This window comes from Podarcis erhardii (genome assembly GCF_964252035.2).
Source record: "Podarcis erhardii genome assembly, chromosome: 4".
NCBI classification, from domain to species: domain Eukaryota; kingdom Metazoa; phylum Chordata; class Lepidosauria; order Squamata; family Lacertidae; genus Podarcis; species Podarcis erhardii.
Genome location: NC_138508.1, coordinates 71,571,882 through 71,585,722, shown reverse-complemented (window position 1 = coordinate 71,585,722; position 13,841 = coordinate 71,571,882). Strand labels below are relative to the sequence as shown.

Below are 13,841 nucleotides of genomic sequence, written 5' to 3'. Positions count from 1 at the left end.
ACTTCTTTGGTTTTTAATTTCATTGGTATACCACCAAAATGCTTATGCTTGTGTAAATTATTGATAGGTAATTATAGACAGCACTTTTCTATATGAAGAGTTTTACATGATTAAAACCAGTAAGATACACTCCTATACCAGATCAAGGGCCACTCTGTCACTGGAAACAATCATCTATAAACCAATAAATTCAAATAGGAAGGAAAGGTTTCCATCCAGTGAATAAAACAGAATGATACCATCAACCATATCCTGTTCCCAAAATAGCAAGGAAACCATTTTTGTCTCAATATCTTTCTGTATTACGTAGGAAAAATACTTCTGGCCTTCCATAAATCTGAGTTTCAAATTTGCACTAAGCTCCATATTGCAGAGATTCCTAAAAACGATAAGAAAGTAGTAATCCAAGTTATGTCCACATGAAAATGCTGCCAAATTGCTACGCCCTTTTGCCCTTTCCTTTCAAGCCACACTATCTCTATATTGTCCTATATGCCCCACCTTAAACATACAGATTCAAAATATTTTTTTCAGCTTAGAGGAAGACCTTTCCCCTCTTCCCTCAGTGAAAGTTACAGCAAGGGTATATCTTCTCTCCTTGCTTCTTTTACTCCATTAAAAATAAAATAAAATAATGTATCTCAAGAAGAGAAATTGTTTACATCTCAGGGACCACAATGCTCTCCACAACACACACCAAAGCAAGAACTTGGCAGAAAAATCAAAGACAGCTAGTGTAATGGATTCAATAGCCACATCAAGTCTTTGCCTCTGGTTACTGAATCACCAGACCTGTTACTGTTTAATCCAGAACACTTGATTTATTGAACACAACCAAGAATTGAAGAGAGTTTATTCTATTGCATATCATTTAATACCATTGCTACATCTCATCACAAATACAACCAGTTCCTGCCCTTATTGAAATTCTCATATATATATAAATAGATATAACTTCGAGATCTCATTAAGCCCTTCTCTTTCCCAAGAAGACACTATCAACGGAAAGGAGAGTAGGCCCGGCTGAATATATCCCATGATTTGTACAACAATCCTGCTTTTGTCATTTGCAAAACAGACACACAATGAGTCTTTTTAAGATACAGAGAGAAGTGCATGGAAGCAAAGCCATTCAAGCAATTGACCAAACCTCCTTCAAAAAATAAATAAAATACACATCATTAAGAAGTGTCCACACCACCACCTTGTGGAATCTTCTCGCAAGAGCAACACCTGCTTCTTTCTACCAAAAAAAGAAAAAAGGCGCAAGAAGAAAAGAAATAAAGTTATATTCTTCTTCTTCTCTTTATCCTGTATGGATAGCAAAAGGACTGATAGAGATGGTTGTCTTGCTGGTTTTCAGAATGGAAAATGTTCTACTGAGACAATTAGCTTTGCTTTATTTCTACCACCACCATCTCCTTCCCTTGAAATAACTCACTGTCATAGCTCTGAACTGTAAGGATCATAATTAACCAGCCGCAGAATGCAGCCACTTTCCAATGCATCCCTCTCTGCACTCAAAATGGAAACCAGGAAACCACAACCTGTAAATCTCCACTAACCGGAAAGCCAGCTAGGGAGCATGATAGCCAGACTAGGAAATCCACTTTCCTTCTTCCATCTCTTACCGTAGCTACTTACAGGATACTCAAAGCAGAGAATATACCCCCTAGGTGGGTATTCTTAACCTCTAGGATTTCCTTTCTTGTACCTGGTTCTTGTCAACCCTGAGGCACAGATCCTATCAAACAGGATCACTAACTGTTGCTGCAAGATGGTGGGGGGGTTGCCTGCGTGGTTGGTGACTTCACTTCACTTTACCCTTGGGGGCTGGCTGCAGCAGTGGCAGCCGTGATCACCTGGCAAATGGCTGGGAAACTTGCGGAAGCAATGGGATAGGCAAGTTAACCTGAAAAAACAAACCCCACAAAAATGGGTCTGGCAAACCAAGAGACGGCAAAGTTGGTCACTGAGAGGAAAGCAAGAGGATGTCCAAAACTGTCTGGCATCCCTCATGGTTAGAGAAACTCGATGGGTTAGCCTGACAGGCTGAAAGTGGATGTGTGTGTGTGTGTGTGTAGCTGAACCCTTTTGGTGCCAAAGAGGGACAGCAGATGGAGGAGACCTGTCTGCATCAGGGACTTGGACGTGTCTGCAGTGCTTTGACAGGGGGTGGGTGCGGGGAAAGCTCTGCTTCTCGTCCCACAACTAGGGTCTTCCTTTCTTGCAATCTTAAACACGTCGCAGAGGTCCCACCACGCAGGCTGGGAAAGGGGGGGTTGTGTGGGGGTGAGGATAAGGAAACCGCTTAAGCAAAAGGTGTGGGGGAGAGGAGAGGGTAACAAGTTAGGCGGCCGCTCTTCTGACCCCCTTCATGGGTGGCTGCAGAAGGGACAGAGCATCATTCACAGCGCCCTGCAGAGTGAAAAGCACGCGCGGGGAGGGGGGGTGGTCGGAAAATGAAAGCAGCTGCAGTGCAGAGAAGGAGGGGGAGGCAGCAATGAGCAGAGGCAGCCCCTGGATTCTGGGCATTTAGGCAGAAGTGGGTGTGGGGGGAGAGGATCAGTCCTAGGCTTCTTAACTTTCCACTAGAAAGTCAAGAGTAGGCAGCTTTGATAAACCATTCAAGGCAAGAGATGAGGCAGCGTCCGCTTCTCCCTCCCCCCCCCCCAAGCCAGTTTCCAGGAAGGTGCAGAAATCTCTGGACAGACAAATCCCCTCCCGTCCCTGCAATCCTGCTCTCTTCATTCCCACCCCCCACCCCTCCCCGGGAGTCCTGCCCCGCTTCTTTGTAGAATAAGCAATTTATGTTACCCTCTTTATACCCCCACCTCCACCATACAAACAAATAATAAAGAGGGCCGATAGAGGCGGGGGGGGGAGAGAGAGAGAGAAGAACCCACCCAAATGCCACCCTGGAAATCAATCACGTGGGTTTAAAAAACAACAGGCAGTCTCCGGTAGATGAAGAAAAAGAAAAGGACTTGCTTAATGCCTCCAGAGAGCCTCCAAAATCGTTCCTTCTTAGGAAAAGACATGGGGGGGGGGGGAGGTTAAATCAAAGCTTAGCGTACCTCTCTCAACACCCACCCTCGCTGCAAAGAACAGGGCACCGGGGTGCTGTTTCCTTTCCCAAGCTCTGCCTTCCCCCGTTTGCTGAAACTGTAGCAATGCTCTCTCTATCTCTCTCTGTGTACTGCAGATATGAGCCGCCCCCCCCCCCCGTTCCCTCTCCCCTCTCCGCCACACTCTTCTGTTTATTTGCCTGTAAAGGCAGAGCTACTTTGTAAACATCTCACACAGAGCCCCGGAGCCTTCCTAAAGAGCTGACTGCAGCAAAGTGCCCCCCATCACTTAAGAGCGGTGGTCCAGGGACATAGGAGGGTGCCTGGGCAAAGAGATCTAGAGATGCATTACATACATGAGACATGAAAATCATCTCCAGTGCTGAGAAACGGGAAGTATTCTCTTTTTCCCAATAAGAGGGTGGCAATGCTTCCCCCCCCCCGAAAACAGCGCAGAGACGACTGCAGCAAACCAGTCCCCCCCTCTGGAGTACCAGCTGCAAACGAAGAGGTGTGTGGGGGGGGGGGAGTTTGGGAAGGAAAAGGCAAAAAGGACAGAGCTCTGGTTTGTACCTACCTCGGCGGAGGAAGCTGCCTCTGTGTTTTAGGGGTCCTTGGCAGCCTGTTTCTTCCCAGGCGACTTCCAGCAGAATCGCAGCACACAGCAGGCTTCGCCGGGGTCCAGCTTCTTTTCCTCCCCCCACCCCCTAGCTCGCGTGGTGTGCGTGTGAAATCCAACACGGTTTTGTTTTGGGTTGTTTTTCCCCCCTTTAGTCCAGAGGAATGCAACAGCCCCTCGCAAAAAAAGAGAGCAGAAAATCTTGGTGGTGGAGAGCGACCAAACAAACAAACAAACCAACAACCGCAAACCGGCAGCAACCACAACAGCACTAGGTTTGAAAGAACCCGGCGCTTTCTGTTGTAAATGACCTACATTCAAGCGGCAAATGCATTGCAATCGGCGGCGGCGGCGGCGGCAGCAGCAGCAGCAGCAGCGGAAGAAGAAGAAAGCGCGTTGGACCTGGGAGTGGGAGCTCCGCTTGCCTATTGCAGGGAGACAAGCGACAGCGAGAGGGAGAGCGAGACTGATCGGCGAGGCAGAGCGAGATTGAAGAGCGAGCGAGCGGTCCAGGCTGTGCCAGGCTGTCTCCTCCCGCGATTGGACCAAACTGAATGGAATTTACAAAGCCGGCAGCCAATAGATCTCCGCAGCCGGCCCCATCGCTACAGGAAGCATACTTACATCTACAACCGCATGCAAAGAGCATCGAAGCCTAGTGCAAACCAGCTGGAACAGAAGGATCAAGGGTGGCTGTAGTGGTTGAACAGGTGGGCATTTTACACATGTAGGAATAAAAAAAGAAAAGAAAAAAGCGGGGGTATCTAGAAAGAAAGACTCCTCCTCCTCTCTTGAGTCCCTGCCTTCTTTTTGGGCTAGCTTCTCTTTTACTCAGTGCACGCTCTTAACCCTTTCGTGCCACCATGCCTGCTGAAATGGTGTTTCCACTACCAGCAGTGAACGCCTGCAAACTTGTTCCAATAGTAACAAATCATAGGAAATTGCTGCACCTGATAGGATGACTGAGAAATGCTGTGATGGACATATGAGTATCACTCTCTCTCACACACCTCATACGAGTTGCAGATGCCTTTTCTAGTACAATATAATGGCTCCACGTTTGGTTTGAATTTGAATATCAAACCAACCTATCTCACAGGGTTGTTGTGGAGTTTAAAGGGGGGAGAACCATGTGTGCCACCTTGAGTTCTTTAGGTAAAAGGTGGGATATAAATGCTTTTGATAATAATGATGTATCAAAACTAAGACTTGGGTTATGATAGGTCGCAGTAAGGACTGGGATCAGGGTTATTTGAACCCGATTTACTTCAATAGACCATCAAACCACAGGTGGGAGGGTTATTCTGAGTACAGTGGTACCTCGGGTTACTTACGCTTCAGGTTACAGACTCCGCTAACCCAGAAATAGCGCTTCAGGTTCAGAACTTTGTTTCAGGATGAGAACAGAAATCGTGCTCCGGCAGCGCTGCTGCAGTGGGAGGCCCCATCAGCTAAAGTGGTGCTTCAGGTTAAGAACAGTTTCAGGTTAAGAATGGACCTCCGGAACGAATTAAGTACTTAACCCGAGGTACCACTGTAGATGGATTTAAGACCACTCATTTGTGCCAAATCCTGATATGTCTACTCATCAGGACAGCCATCTAGCTCCATCCCCAAGGAGAATCCAAAGGTTCAGGATGCTGTATGTACATACGCATACTAAGGGAGCCCTGCCACCTTCTTGCTACACACAGCAATCCCTTCTCCCCCATTGACCCTTTCACACACCATGCAACTACTAAACCCCCTTTCCATCTTCCCAACCCTATTTCTGAAACCACTTTTCTTTTCTGTTTTGCAACACCAAGTTTCACCTTCACCCTATATCTCCCCTTACTTTTCTGAAACCCTCTCATGCTCATACATCACCCCCACGATAGCATCCTCTTTGTCCTCCCACATATTGCAACTTCTAAACAACACTATCACCTTCTGCCCAATTACAAAGCCACCATCCCCTCATGTTTTGCAGCCCCTTTTGTACTCCCACTTTTATCTTCACTCTCATTTCCATGCCTCCCTCTTTTGTAGCCCCATTTGCATGTATGCACCAAGATGACATATGGTACTGTGTGTTCAAGAGTAAGTTCAATTAATGGATGTTGCTCATCAATGAAATAGCTGCTCTAAATAACTACAGTGGTACCTCGGGTTAAGTACTTAATTCGTTCCTGAGGTCCGTTCTTAACCTGAAACTGTTCTTAACCTGAAGCACCACTTTAGCTAATGGGGCCTCCTGCTGCTGCCGCGCCACCGGAGCAAGATTTCTGTTCTCATCCTGAAGGAAAGTTCTTAACCCGAGGTACTATTTCTGGGTTAGCAGAGTCTGTAACCTGAAGCGTATGTAACCTGAAGCGTATGTAACCCAAGCTATCACTGTACACTGAATCTGGAACTTCATGTTGAAGACCACATATGGTACCAGGAATGAAAGACATTGTGTGAAACTATTATGGAATATTTGATGGTTCCACATTCTTTATGTCTCTCATGTGAGGCAGCAGAAGAATGAAATATCAAGATGTTTGAGTACATCGAGAAGGGAAAGACCCTGACATAACCCCTTTCTTTTTAACAATGCCCCCTATTGCTCCTCCACAGCACTGCAAATGTCTCCTTTAAACTCACCCACTTCCATCTGTCCCTTCCATAATTTCTTCTTTCTGTTCCACTTGTTATCAGAGGACTAAAACTGCCACACAGAGAAAGACCCTTCTTCCCTCCACCAAGGCCTTCTTTTAAGAGTCCTTTCCTTTTTCTTCCTGCACCATCCTTCCTCATTGCCACCTTTACCTTTAAAAGCCAATGAAAATAGTGTGATGACAGACTAGTGCAAATATAGTATAGAGAGATACTTCCAAAGAACAGCTGCAATAGATGGTGTCAGCTGACAGGCATAGAATAGGGATCTGGCAAAGGAGGGTACAGCGGTAACATGTTAGAACTTGGCTGAGGAGACCTGGGTTCACATCGCTGATCAGCCATGTGGCATAACTGCAATCCTATGCTTGGAAATAAACAAATAAACTCTGTTGAACTTGGGGTGCTTACTTTTGATTGCATAGGTTCAACACATAGATGTTTAACACAAAATCATCAGCCAGCTGAGGTGCCCTTAATTAGAAATGCAAACAATCCAGGAAAAAGTGTTAACATTTAAACTGCTAATGAAGTAGGGACTCCATCCAAGGAAAGAATCTTCATTCCTATGCTTATATTCCTAATTCTTTGACTTTCTCTATGCTAATCTGTCACAAACAACAATAAATCTTGAAAGTCTCATTATCACCTCATTCACTGTCAACTACTCTGGTCTCTGGCATATGACATCCTCACTCCTCTCCCCAACTCTTGCACCACATCACCATTGCTTAGGTCTGCTCTTTGGCACTGGAAGCCCTGAAGCCTTTTCGCTTCTTCCTCCAACCAAACCTCCTCCTACATACTGTTAGCAGCATCGTAGCTCCCACAGAGGGAAGAAAATCACTAAAATCTTCCACATTTGTTGTTTGCTGTGACATCATGGTTAGCAACCAGGTTGCTTGAGAGGTTGCAGCCAGAACCTCAGAGCAAGCCACATGGGTGCAAGACTTCAGGCGTTCTCTTACCAGTGTTGCAGCAATGGCAGCATCAGCAGTCACATTCCACGCTGTAACCCAGTCACTTATGGAATATCTGTTTCATATCTGAGGACATTGTTTTGTGGTTTGGGGAGTCTGGAGGGATGGTTTTGTTATTTTTTAGACTTTGTGTTTCATTCTCTTTTTATCTTGTACACTTCAAAGGCCTTATGCCGTGAAGCAGTCTATAAAAGCGTTTGACAACAGCAACAACCCAATATGGCAAGTCAGTATTATTACAGTGGAATCTCAGGTTGCGGACATAATCCATGATGGAGGCACGTCTGCAACCGTCGCACCTGCGCAGGCACTAGCGCGATTTGGTGCTTCTGCTCATGTGCAAGCGGTGAAACCCGGAAGTAACCCATTCCGGTACTTCCAGGTTTTCCACAGTCAGCAACCCGGAAGCACATAACCTGAAGCGTCCGTAGCATGAGGTAAGACTGTATCTCCGTATTGCAGACTGGGGAACTGAGAATGGGGAAGGGTACCTTGCCTAAGGCCACATAATGAGGTCATGGCAGAGACAACGTTTGAACCCATGACTTTCTGATCCAGTCTTGTAGACACTGGTTTCTCTCTGATATGTAGCATCTACAACCTTCCAGAGTTAAATGTACAAATGGCATTGTGAAGAAAACCTGTTTATTTGAATTAAGGTTTAATGGGCATTGTGTAATGCATTCTGACATTTGTATTGCAACGTACATAGTAATGTGTTTGATGTGGGAAGTTTTCTGTCTGGTCTGGTGAAAGTTAGTTTGACTGTCACTTGGGGCCTTAACTGACAGGGTTGGTGTTAGAATTCTCAACATGCAAAGGAAAGGTAAAAAGATATGCATATTTCTACTGGTGGGTGCAGGTTTGGAATTTTCAGTTAGACAGTGTGATTGCCTGCAGCTGGACTACAGGGGCCAATAGAAGTGTAGGCATGATAGGTCCAGGCATCAGAGAGGGGTGCTGGAGTTAGAGTTCAGGTTGTTGGTGCTTGGTGCTCGCTGAGTTGAGAAGGAGAAGGACAGCCAATGACACAGGAATACAGGGAGCTGTCTTACACAGAGCCTGAACCATCAGTTCACCTAGTTCAGCACTGTCTACACTCATTGGGAGTGGCTCACCAACATTTACAGGGAACCAGGCAGAGGGCTTTCTCAGCAGTGGCACCCATCCTGTGGAACTCCCTCCCATCAGATGTCAAGGAGATAAATAACTATACAACTTTTAGAAGACATCTGAAGGTAGCCTTCTATAGGGAAGTTTTTAATGTTTGATGTTTTGTTTTATCAGGCTTCCTGACATTAGGAAGGACAGAGAGAAGCAAGTCTCTATCTCAATTACTCCACTTCCATTGAGCCTTGGTTGAAATCACTCATTTTGTTTGCTCTTTGACATCAGCACTGCTGTTTATTAATCCAACACCTGGCCTGAAACACAGTTGAAGCCATATTCTGGAAGAAAGGAAAAGCAAACCTTGAAGAAGCTGGTTTCTTTGGGAAGCAGGAAGACCTTTTCAAAAAACCTTCATGCTTTTTAGTTTGGGAGGAAACAATATCAGGCAGGCCTGCAAAAGCAAATCAAAGCATATGAAATAGCAAAGCAAAGGTGGAGTATGGATACATTTCACATCAAAATACTAAAATGTCAATACCCACTTCACTAACGATTCTTAAAATCAGAAGTCTTTGTTCCTCTTGCTAGCGTTGCTTAAAGGAGTCTTTCAGAAATCTGGGCTTTAAGAACTGAATGAGAAGGAGAATGTCATATACTGAAGCTTTTCCCAATAATTTTATTGATAGAAAAAGCTTCACTCCTCTCTACATTTAAGGCAGAGAAGGCTAGCCAGAAGTAGTTGTCAGCTTAGGCAGAGATAGATTCTGAATTTCTGGTTAAATAAAATAGATAATGACATTTCAATATCTGATGTCAAATGGATCTGGAAATTCACATGGGCCATATGATTTCCCACCACATTGCTACAAGTCACTCACATGGTCAAAATTTTAGCCACATTATCTCTTGAGTAATAGCAAACAATATGGAGGATATGGATGACTTGGCACATGCCTAGGTACAGTGCTAGTGACCTAGAGACAATTCTTCTGAACATGCCACCTTCAAAAGGTGCTATCATGGTTGCAGAAATCATTGCCAGATAACTACAGCTGTATCCACGGATGAGCCAGATCTCACCCTCCCTTCCATCCAAGTAATTGCAATTAGAGACAAAACAGCTTACAATGTGGAGGCAACCTTGGCAATGGTAAATAGGCTTCAAAATGATGTTTTGTCATCCTTTTAAAACATATAATTTTTGCATTTATATACCACCTTTCTCCTAAGGCAGAATAGAATATTAAAATATGAAAACAAATACATCATGTAAAATGTAAAGTTTTTTACCATTGGACCAGTTCTTGTAGGTCAAATTCCATCAATTCCTGTAGCCAAACTGGTGCCAAATGTATTGCTCTGCTTCCCTTTGGACCACATCAGTGTGGATGAGAGGGGGGTATTGTTATCTGGGCAGCCCAGGACCTCCATCCAGACTGCCCAGACTTGTTAATAAGGAAGCAAAAACGTGATGTGGGAGGCAGCAGTTACGAGTTACCGGTCCCTACAGCCACAACCGGCACTGTGATTCCCCAGCAGCTTAATTTCACCCTCAAAGGCACACTCCATTGTCTCTTGAGACAGATGGATGCCAACAACACACACTGCTGCTGAAGAGGCTAATTACACATTCCTGCATCATTTCTCTCTTATATTGGAGATAGATTATTTCCAAGGCAGACAGTACTGACTGTGCATAATGCCTTTATCTTTAAACAGGCACAAACGCTCAATATTTGCAAACATTTTAAATATATACATATATCCCATGATGTGAATGCTAAGGACAGCAGACACAAGGTATGAAGGTGTTAAAAATATATTGATGTAGAAAAATCCTCCAATATCACTTGGTTTGGGGCAAAGAAGAGTGACAGCACTGGAGAGCACTGGAAATCTACTATCTCTTCCCTAACAGCCAATGCCCAATTGAGAAGGGAAATATTAACATCAGCTTGAGAATAACCCACTACCACTTTTATCGAAACCTTCAGTCTGAGAGGGGATGTTTATTGGCAATTTTATAGAGAGTGCGGAATCCAGTGATAAAATGTGTTTCATTTATCTCCTCAGCTATTAAAGAGGATCTCACTTCGAATATGTTACAAGGCTGAGTGTAGCTTTTGCACCTTTTCCTACCAGGACAGATACCAATGAACTGTTTTGTCAACCCGGTCAGGTGGGCAGGGTACAAATATTATTATTATTATTATTATTATTATTATTATTATTATTATTATTATCATCATCATCATCATCTATATGCTCAGATGGACTTACATTATGACTGTTAAACTTTGGAAAACATTTCACTAATTGTAAATTTCTTACAGGGTTTTAACCTTCATTTAGGCTGAGGATATGTTTGTTTAAGTTGTTTAATTTTTATTGAAAGCCTTTCAACATGAAATCTGTGAGAGCTGTGGCAATAAGAACAAAGTAAAAGCCAAAATCATCTGCAGTTATTAGGATTATGATGCCTTAAAAACCACTTATGCTTGATAAATCCTCCTTCCAAATTAGTGGCCTTGTTTCCTCTTTGCATTGATACCATTGTACTGAACCAAACCATTGCAGAACCATTGCTTCATTCTTCTCTGTTTTCAGATGATATGCAGTTGGCTCTCCCACACTGGTATTGCAACTTGCGGCTTGTGGGTGCCAGTGGCGGAGCTTCATGCTCCGGCACCGGGGGGCAAAGAGCAGGCAGGGTCTGGTGTGTGTCCTAGGGGTGGGGCAGCCATGATGGCACCCTGCCAGTATCGTGCTGCCGGGGGTGGCACACTCCCCCCGCACTCCTCTTCCTCCGCCAGTGGTGGGTGCTTCTACAGGAGGGACTCAGGAATGCATCCCTAAGCTACCTCAGGACATACTGAACAGTTGCTCATTCCAACTTTGTCCTGTCCTTCGGCTAAGCAAAAATCAACATGACCGAGAGGCAATATCCTAACCTCCTAAACAGTTAACTTTTCTTCTGTGCAACCATTGTCTTTTCCACCTCATTCCCTCTCATTCTCTCAGCGACTGTCATTCTCAACACTCTCCACCTGCCACTCACTATAACTCTGTCCCACATTCCACCACATTTAATCTCCTTTCACTCTTTTGTTACTGTCGAACTGCAAGAAGTGGGGAACCATGAGCAAAGTGGAACAGTTAGATGGAGGAGAATTGTGGGTAGACATAGTTACTTGAGAAATCTCTCTGTGGAGCACTCCAGCTCTGCCCTATAGCCATTCACTCTGTAAAGGTAAAGGGACCCCTGACCGCTAGGTCCAGTTGCGGATGACTCTGGGGTTGCAGCACTTAACTCGCTTTATTGGCCAAGGGAGCCGGCGTACAGCTTCCGGGTCATGTGGCCAGCATGACTATGCCACTTCTGGCGAACCAGAGCAGCATACGGAAACGCCATTTACCTTCCCGCCAGAGCGGTACCTATTTATCTACTTGCACTTTGACATGCTTTCGAACTGCTAGGTTGGCAGGAGCAGGGACTGAGCAACGGGAGCTCACCCCGTCATGGGGATTCGAACCACCGACCTTCTGATTGGCAAGCCCTAGGCTCTGCGGTTTAACCCACAGCACCACCCGTGTCCCAATCTGTACTATGCAGTAATATTCACTATGCACATGTGGGAAAACAATACATACATTTAAAAATAAATTTAAAAACTACAACATCTCTCTCTGTGTGTTACAGTGTCCCAAATAAGCTCAGGCCTTGAGATGGGCTGTCTGTGCACTAGTCAACAAGGCAGCCCCACTAAATTAAATTCTTATTTAGCGTCAATCCCATAAAAAAACATCATTTGTCAATCGTCAAAAACCATAAAATTTGCTGCTTGTGATGACAGCACTAGAAATGAGAAAGTCTCTCTGCACCTGCTGCGTTTCTGAGATAACTTACCCAAATACAGTTGAAAAGCAGGAGGCACAATGTTTCAGGCAGGATTATTTATTGATACATTCCCATTTATAATCAACAAACTCATTCAATCCTAGGTGAAGCAGACTTTCCTCAGGGTTGCTAGCTGTTTTTATTTCTAGGACATTAAAAAAAGAAAAAGAGGGTGATTATGCTCTGTATCCAAAACAACACATTTCAGAACAAGGAAAGAGGCAGGTTTTAAAAGAAGTTTATTATTATTATTATTATTATTATTATTATTATTATTATTAATAGTATGTAGTGAGCCAGCAGCCAAGCCATTTAGATTTTCTAGAATCCTTGTTGCCCAAATTTAGGAGACAACAGAATGAATCCCTCTATTCTTTTCCTCTTTTTTGCAATATTTATTTATTAATAAACTTATATGTTGCTTTATATTTCAAGAATCACGTAAGAGGTTTACATCTCAACAAAACTCAATACAAATTACATAAAGATGCAATAGCTGTGCCCAGTGCTCTAAGGATCCTGGGCAGAGGGAGATGCAATTAGATGATCTGCTGGTGGCTTGCCATGCTTTTTGCCCACTTTGCCTGCCAAGTGCATCTCTCTCTCTGGACAAGAGTAACACAAGGAATTCATGCTTTTGAATTCCAGACAGAATTAGTGCACTGCTGTCAATATTGGACTGGTTTTGGAAACTGCTTTGGAACTTCATCTGGATCAGACTGCTGATGAGGGGTAAATATATTGGCCCAACCCTATACCACCTATACTGGTCATGAAATTGTGTCTGGGCCCTTTACAAGCAACTGAAACTGACTTTTAAAGCATGAAATGGTGTGGCATTGGAACATATGTGACTATCAGAGCACTTAAATCAACATCAAAGGTCATAGTGTATCCATCTTGATATCAAAAGTGCAGTGTGGGCAGAGGGCAGAGATTGACTCAGAAGCAATGCAGTGATCACTACTGCTTCTGCAGCTCCAAAGCTGGGGAGAAGGTACTTGTGTTATCTCAAAATTAGCACTCTCCCTCAGGCTTTTCTGTTCTGGAGAAGGAAATGTGGAAGGGGAAGTGCTGGACACTGCAATTATTATTATTAAATTTGTATACAGCCCTTCACCCGTAGATCTTAGGGCTGTGCATGGAATAAAAATACAAGATAAAAACACAAAATATATAATAAAAACCAGAACAACAAAAACAAAACCCTACAAACCCCCCACCTCTGCTACAAACACATATGGACACATTGTTAAAACCATGTTTATGGAAGACAATCTTACTCGGCTACGACTGATCACCAAAGAAGAAAGAAGACAAAAACTAATTGAAGATGCTTTGAGCATCATCATCATCATCATTAATCAATGGTGCAACTCTCTTCACTGGACCTTCCTTTGAGAAAGGCCACTGCGTATCTGTGGGCTGGAGACATTGACACTGCTGCTTGAAGATGCTTAGCTGCCTCCAGTCAAAAGTACCAAACCCACCACATTGCCCGTCGGACATTGACTCCAGAAAACAAT

At 44.1% G+C, this 13,841-nt stretch overlaps 1 protein-coding gene across 6 annotated transcripts in view; it reads right to left on the bottom strand.

Annotated features, from left to right (window-relative positions):
- The window catches only part of NLGN4X (neuroligin 4 X-linked), a 160,016-nt gene extending 155,611 nt beyond the window's left edge, over window positions 1–4,405 (bottom strand). For 3 of the 6 annotated variants that reach the window (XM_081858679.1, XM_081858678.1, XM_081858683.1), the window contains exon 1: window positions 3,646–4,405. The gene's annotated coding sequence lies outside the window, so the exon portion shown is untranslated. Of the gene's footprint in view, window positions 1–3,424; window positions 3,443–3,645 lie in introns of those variants that run through there. The other 3 variants (XM_081858681.1, XM_081858682.1, XM_081858680.1) reach the window with 3 other exon arrangements.
- Between the last annotated feature and the right edge of the window lie 9,436 nt (window positions 4,406–13,841).